The sequence below is a fragment of the Macaca nemestrina genome, chromosome 12 (assembly GCF_043159975.1).
Source record: "Macaca nemestrina isolate mMacNem1 chromosome 12, mMacNem.hap1, whole genome shotgun sequence".
Lineage (NCBI taxonomy): Eukaryota > Metazoa > Chordata > Mammalia > Primates > Cercopithecidae > Macaca > Macaca nemestrina.
The window spans coordinates 110,870,239-110,876,696 of NC_092136.1; the positions used below are offsets into that span (position 1 = coordinate 110,870,239).

At 41.1% G+C, this 6,458-nt stretch overlaps 1 long non-coding RNA gene across 1 annotated transcript in view; it reads right to left on the minus strand.

Annotated features, from left to right (window-relative positions):
* Positions 1 to 6,458, minus strand: part of LOC105493634 (uncharacterized) — a 313,017-nt gene that overhangs the window by 5,257 nt on the left and 301,302 nt on the right. The gene's annotated exons all lie outside the window — the stretch shown is intronic.

The following is a 6,458-nucleotide window of genomic DNA, read 5'->3' on the forward strand; positions in this document are numbered from 1 at the left end:
TTACTGCCTTCAAATATATCATCATAATGCCTTGTAGATAGTAGGTGCTCAATAAACACTTGTTAAATGAATGAATATACCCATGGCTATTGTGGTAGGCAAAATTCTTAGATGATCTCCAGGATCCTCATTTCTTGGTGTACACACCTGTATAATTAACTCCACTTGAGAGTGAGCAAGACCTGTGAAAATGATGGGGCACCACGCCCTCCTCCCATGTTAGGCTGAAGTGATGGTAGTTTACAGACGTGACTAAAGTCCCTAAGTTAATAAAGAGAAGTTATCCTGGGTGGGCCTGACCTAATCAGGAACTGAATTCTGCCAAGGACTAGTGGGATCAGGAGATGGAGACTCAGATAAGACTGCAGCCCAAGCTAACACCTCAACTGCAGTCTTCTGAGACCCTGAGTAGAGAGGCCCAATGACACTGTACAAAGATGGACTCCTTTTGGGAGGCCGAGATGGGCGGATCACGAGGTCAGGAGATCGAGACCATCCTGGCTAACATGGTGAAACCCCGTCTCTACTGAAAAAATACAAAAAACTAGCCGGGCATGGTGGCAGGCACCTGTAGTCCCAGCTACTCGGGAGGCTGAGGCAGGAGAATGGTGTGAACCTGGGAGGCGGAGCTTGCAGTGAGCCGAGATCACGCCACTGCACTCCAGCCTGGGCGACAGAGCGAGACTCCGTTTCAAAAAAAAAATATATATATATATATATACACACACACACACACACACACACACACACACACACACACACACATATATATATATATATATATATGGACTCCTGCCCCACAGGAACTGTTAGATCATAGATGAGTGTTGTTTTAAGCTATTAAATTTGTGGTCATTTGTTATGCAAGAGTATAGCACTCATAATACAGCTATGAACTCACCGAGTGTTGAAGAAAGGGGCAAGATTAACCAAGAAACCCACAAGACTTTTCTTCCTGGTGAGAGAGAAAACTTCTCCTTGCCCTCTGATGTCTCCTTAGGTACCATCCCATGTCCTGGGCCCTCTATGCCAATGGCCTTTACCTCCACTCTACCCCTGCAGTCCTCTAAAAATTTAAATTTATATAGCTTAGAGGACACATGCTTTCTGCCTTCAGAAATATATGTAAATCTGGTGAAATCTCCAATTTTACTTCACATTTGAGTGCTCCTCCCTCCCTGTGGCCTCTGAGGGTTTCCACCTTACTTCTCAGTTCCCTGGGTCCCTGCAGTCCCTTACAGTGACAGTTTGTAACCTTTGCTACAAAACAGAATCCCTGAGGAACTTCTCAAAGACACTGAGAAAGGATCTTGATCCCCATAGATTGTGACTCCATTGGTCAATGATGGGGTCCACACATAGACATTTTGTAAAAGCTCCCTGGGATGTTCTTAACTGTACCCAGGTAGAGAGTCTCTGATGTGGGCCACTTTTATCTCTTCTTTGGCCCTTACAAGAAATCAAACCTGCTAAGCTTACTATAATTTTGTTACATTTGCTGTAGGTTTGAGGCTGACACAAAAGGGAATTATTTTGCGGGGTGGTGGCTGTTCACCATCTCATGAGCTTCTGCCTCACTTGTTTTTCTTTCAGATCTGCTGCCTCCCACTTGGCTGTTTCACAAATCCCATGCTTCTTCCACTGTGGAAACCTCATATGTGGTGAAGTCCCCTAAGTATTTCCCAGCCAGCCCCCTGCCCCAATCTCCAGATTGCTGTGTTTCAGAGAGCATCACTTTAGGTGCTCTGAGACATCTCTGTCTTGGTACATTTGTTCATCAGTGCTCCATCTACAACCTCTAAGTCTCCTACCTTTTTCCTTCCTTTACTGTCTCCACTTAACCAGTGTTTTATCTTCATTGAGATATTGGCTTATTCTTTTTTTTTTTTTTTTTTTTTTTTTTTTTTGAGACGGAGTCTCGCTGTGTCTCCCAGGCTGGAGTGCAGTGGCGCGATCTCGGCTCACTGCAAGCTCCGCCCCCTGGGTTCACGCCATTCTCCCGACTCAGCCTCCCAAGTAGCTGGGACTACAGGCGCCCGCTACCACGCCCGGCTAATTTTTTTGTATTTTTAGTAGAGACGGGGTTTCACCGTGTTAGCCAGGATAGTCTCGATCTCCTGACCTCGTGATCCACCCGCCTCGGCCTCCCAAAGTGCTGGGATTACAGGCTTGAGCCACCGCGCCCGGCCTGGCTTATTCTTTCAATCCATCAGCCCCTGCATGGAATGACTTAACACCAACCCCAAAGCAAATGATTTCTTCAACCACATTATCACTGGGACCTGGCAATTCCTTCATTCTCTTGTCTTCTGATGGCACCACCCAACAGACTACCAATGCTGCTGTTTCTGAAGAAATTCAATTAGCATGGACTGGTAAAACTCCAAACGTTTGGTAGTTAGCTTCTACTAGCCATTTGCTAATATTGTACTATTAATGGCTAATGTTGAACACTATCTTATCAGGAATTTTGCATTGTGTCTTTTAATACTTACAACAGGATATTAAATATTATTATTGGTACCACTTTGCAGATATTGAAAATGAGACTTGCTAAAAGTCACACACCTATTGACATGATTTGAGCCTAGGTCTGTCTGACTCCAGAGTCTTAACTCTGAGGTACTATATTTTCTGCCTCACAATGAGAACACTCTTGGCTTTACTGGCTCCACGTTTAGATTCATTAGCACGAACACAATTCTTCCCTCTTCTGTCCTGTCTCAAAGAAAAGGTTCTCTCTCTTCCCCCACCCCCCAACCCTCCCCTGCCATTAATTCCTTCCCTGAAGCGCTATTGCTTAATTCTCACATCCCTTTCAAAGTCATCCCATTTCAGCAGTCCCTTCTTTTTATGTTTTTAATCTGTTCCTCACTACAAATTCTTTTTTTTTCTTTCTCAGCCTATGAATAGACCCCAAACTGAAAAACTCAGCTTGAGACTAGGCATGGATCCTCCTTAATGTTTATCTTGTGGGTACCACAAATGTAACCTGTCCAAAACAGAACTCATTATTTGCAACTTACCCATTTCACATCCCCCTTCCACAAACTTGTTCCACTCTGATATACTCATCTACTAATGTAGAAACATATCTAGTTTTAAGATATTTTCTTACAAGCAAAAGTTCATACAAGTGACTGTTAATTCTCATTATTATTATCATAAAATAGTGCTTTTTCTATTCATGAAAAATAAGCTCAAGTATCATGCTGGTGATGTTGATAACAAATTATATTTGTAGACAACTATAAGCTATGCAATTACACTAATAAAATATAAAATTCTAAGGTAACTTGGAAAAAGCTCACACATCAGCTCTCTGCACCTTGCTAGTTCTTGGTGATTATAAGAATTATCTCAAAGTGGTGGTAATAATTGCCATGTTTTTAAAAACCAATATTGTATGAAGTAAGGGAAAGTTTTAAGCACACAAATAGTACTTTAATGTAATAAAATAGTACATTGAGGCACACTGAGCAGAAACATAAAATTTATGCTATCCCTTAAGCTATAAGCTCTATGAGGGCAAGAAGCTTATACGTTTTGTTCCACACTACATTCTCAGCATCTAATGTAGTGCCAGGAGCATAATAAGTGCTCAATAAATGTTCATTACATTAACAAATAAATGGGAGAAACTGATGTATAGTTAGGATAATCTCTGTAATAAACAGACTCAAATTGATGCTTATTTTTCATTTGCGTAAGAATACGTGTCAGCTGAAAGCCTCCTCTGCATAGTCACACAGAGATTCAGACTATTGGAGGTTCTGTCATCTTTACTTTGTGGCTTTGATTAATGTCCCAGAGGTTATCTCCATTCCAAGAAGCCAGAGGAGAAAGTAGAGCATGGAGGAATGCCTCATGGAGTTTATGGTCAAGCTTCCAATCAGTGCACATCGTTTCTGCTCACATTCCAGTGACTGGAACTCAACCACAGGGCCAGTCCTTACTGTAACAGAAGCCAGAACATGCAGTCTAGTTGTGTGCCCAGGAAGTAGAGGAGGCCATGAATTTTGATAAGCAGCGAGTGGTCTGTGGCACATGAGCTGAGCAGGCGAGAACCAGATCTTACCTTATCCTCTTGAAGCAAAACATCTTGGCCCACATTTAAAAAGCAGGCATATAAGTCTCTTTTCTGCTTGAATAAGCAAAAGCATGTAAATAGAATACTTATGTAGAAAGAAATGAGGTTAGTTTTTGCATCTATTCATGGTGTCGCCATGTATCCTGCCTTCAAAAGGAGAAGCTTGGGTGCCATCAACAGAGTCTCTATTTTATTCCAAATCCTTAGGTCTGATCTGTCATCTAGTGTACACTATTCCATCTCAGCAAGAAGACTGGACTCTAGCTCCTTTTGTCTGACTCCATTGCTCCTCTCTTCTTTTAGGACCAGACTGTTAACTTGAAGGGATGCAATAGCTTACAAAATGGTCTTCCGGCCACTAGTCCCCAGTGCAATTGATTAAACATCTTTCTTCCATCAAAGTTATATTTTAAAAACAAAGTCACTACGTCCTATCCCAGGTTAATAAAGTAAAACGAAATGCAAACTACACTTCTTCTTGACCATCCTAGATTTTACAGATAAAATCCAAACTCTCCAGCTCGGCATCACAGCTGGCATCTAAGTGCCTTTCTAGATTTACCTGTCTACTTTCACTCTATCCCATATCTTAATTTCCTGCCTTCATTGTCTTCTTGTGAAATTCCAGTTCAGATTAGGCCTATGACTCTATTCCATTTCAATTTATGGTTCTATGCCTTTTTTACAAGTTTGCACAAAATAAAATCTCTCCCCTCTTTACTTCCTAAATTACCTTCATTTTTAAGGAACCAGTTGAAGTATTACGTATTCTATGAAGATTTTTAAATAATTGTAACAGCAGAGTTGGCTGATCCATCCTCTGTGAGCCACAGCACTTTTCCCAATTCAATTTCCACTTTGAAAACTCAAAGTGAGATAATCGCCTAGGCAAAACTTTCTCCTGAGAGTAAAGAACTATATCAAATAGTAGCAAGAAAATTGAGACAATTTTCTAGAACTTAAATGCATTCTTTCCCCTTGTGATTCTGCAAAAATTTTCATTATCGCCATCATTACCATCACCATCATTATCACCATTACCATTATCATCATCCAGCCAGTTTTCACCCACCCTCTCTACAACATACATACATATCCCAGCACTCTCTTTCTTTGTTCTGCCTTGGGAATCAGCAACCAGACAGCCCAATTTTGCAAGATTGTCTTATTCCTCAAAAAGTTTACCAAGTGTTTCAAAACTTCCTGTTGGAACAACATATACTTCATCTTTGGGCCTTTTAGCCAATTTGATTACTACTTAGAACAACAAATAAGACTTTCTGAGACTTCTCTCAGCCACACAAGGCCAAGATGCCACAGAGCTCAGAGAGCAATTTTGCTGCATCATAGTAGTACATGTCTCTGTTGAGCAATATCACTGCTAAATGCTCTGACTCAGAACCGAAGGCTCTGGTCTAGGGATAGGAGTATGAGAGACATGGGGGCTTGTTTTTCATAAACATTCCCTGCTGTTTGTACATCTGATAAGTGGTACAGTACATGTTCAGACTGTCTGAATGTCTAATCTCTGCTTTTTCTTCCCACTTGAGCCCTTGATCTCTTCCCAGTCCATCGGGCCATTAGCCCATCGGAAACTCAAGATTCTCCCAACATGTAAAACATTTTGTAAAATCTTTATAGTGAAACACAGCTTATTTTCTATTTTAGGAAATTATTTTGAGAGCATTAGACTACTTTAAGCTTTACTTCCTTTCCCTATAAGATAAGGCATACATTGGCTCTTTATACATTTCATTTCTAAATCTAACAACATCTTCAGAGTTCATATTATAATTTAGTTTTACAGATAAGGAAATGGAGGCTGCAAACTTTTATTCCCAAGGCCACATGGCCAAGTGATAAGTAAACAACTGAGCCTGGAATCCAAACCCAGTTCTATAGAACTATAAGCCTTGGCATTTTCCAAAGGGCTCATACTATTTTGATATTGACATTTTGGTGCCAAGGCCCCAAAATGATGGGGCTCACAGGATGAGAGACAGGGCAGGGCTTACTCATAGCATAGAGGATATGTCAGGGATTTCTTCTGTAGACATCACTAAGTAATAAAAAGCAGTGTTTTGATAATTCGATACGCCAGTTTAATATGGCTCCATCAAAAGGCGCTGCTTTGTTCTCCTAATCCACTACCATCTGAATCAGAGGGCACATACAATACAAGAGCTGGAAGGATCCATTTGGAAATGATTTATTTTAGCCCCTTCCTGCTGCTGCTAAGAAGAGCAGAGAAGAGATCTGCCAAAGGTCACAAAGGCAGTTGGGGAAAGAACTTAGTCTACAGCCTGGCTTCCTGTTACACCTTCTCAGGAATCAACATTTCCCTACCTTGCACACAAAGTCCTGTTCA